The sequence below is a fragment of the Phoenix dactylifera genome, unplaced genomic scaffold (assembly GCF_009389715.1).
Source record: "Phoenix dactylifera cultivar Barhee BC4 unplaced genomic scaffold, palm_55x_up_171113_PBpolish2nd_filt_p 000377F, whole genome shotgun sequence".
NCBI classification, from domain to species: Eukaryota; Viridiplantae; Streptophyta; class Magnoliopsida; order Arecales; family Arecaceae; genus Phoenix; species Phoenix dactylifera.
The window spans coordinates 229,800-230,594 of record NW_024067826.1 but is presented as its reverse complement, the minus strand read 5'-3'; positions in this window follow the sequence as shown (position 1 = coordinate 230,594).

Genomic DNA, 795 nt, shown 5'->3' with positions numbered 1-795 from the left:
TCCTAAGAGTGCCAATAACTTTAGTATATATAGGTTTACATTTTAAGCTATATTGATCCCACTATTAAAGTTTTTAACCCCTACATTTGGTCAGCAGCTTATATTAAGCTTGAAATTCTGCTTGAACTTCGCTAGCTTGATTGTTAAATGACTTAAGTTAGAATGAGGATTGCTTTGCTTTATTGATTGAGCTTAAAATAAGAACGAATAATTAATTGAGATATTATAAACATTATTTGAATATTATTTGTCAACAATATCATTTTATAGAAATCAAATAATAACATAACTTATATGTAAAGGATACATTATAATCATGATAATGAGATCATATAATGGTGAAAATTAGATCAAATGGTATATATGAATGTTTGTGGAGTGGAGTTTCATTCTCACTAGATCTCTTGAAATAGTTGTTTATGGATAAATTGGTGTTTTTTTACCAAAAAAAAAAAACCAAAAGAGTTCGACTCATAATTAAATGACTTGGTTTGACTCAGTTACAAAATAAGCTATGTTTCAGCGAAGTGCAGAGGAAATTAATCAAATCCTAAAGATCATATGAGTACTTATAGAGAAATTTTAGGATAATTATACATGATATTTTAACATAATAATACATATATTCAGGTCAAAGAAAATATATATTTCTGTATTCATAATTCTGGAGTTAATGGGCCATGAAAGTATATGATCCTTTGAAATTACTATCCTTGACCACTTCAATCTATGCACCTATTCTCCAAAGCTTTGCCTAGGTCTGAATCCCTAGCAACTATAGGCCAACAAGAAGAA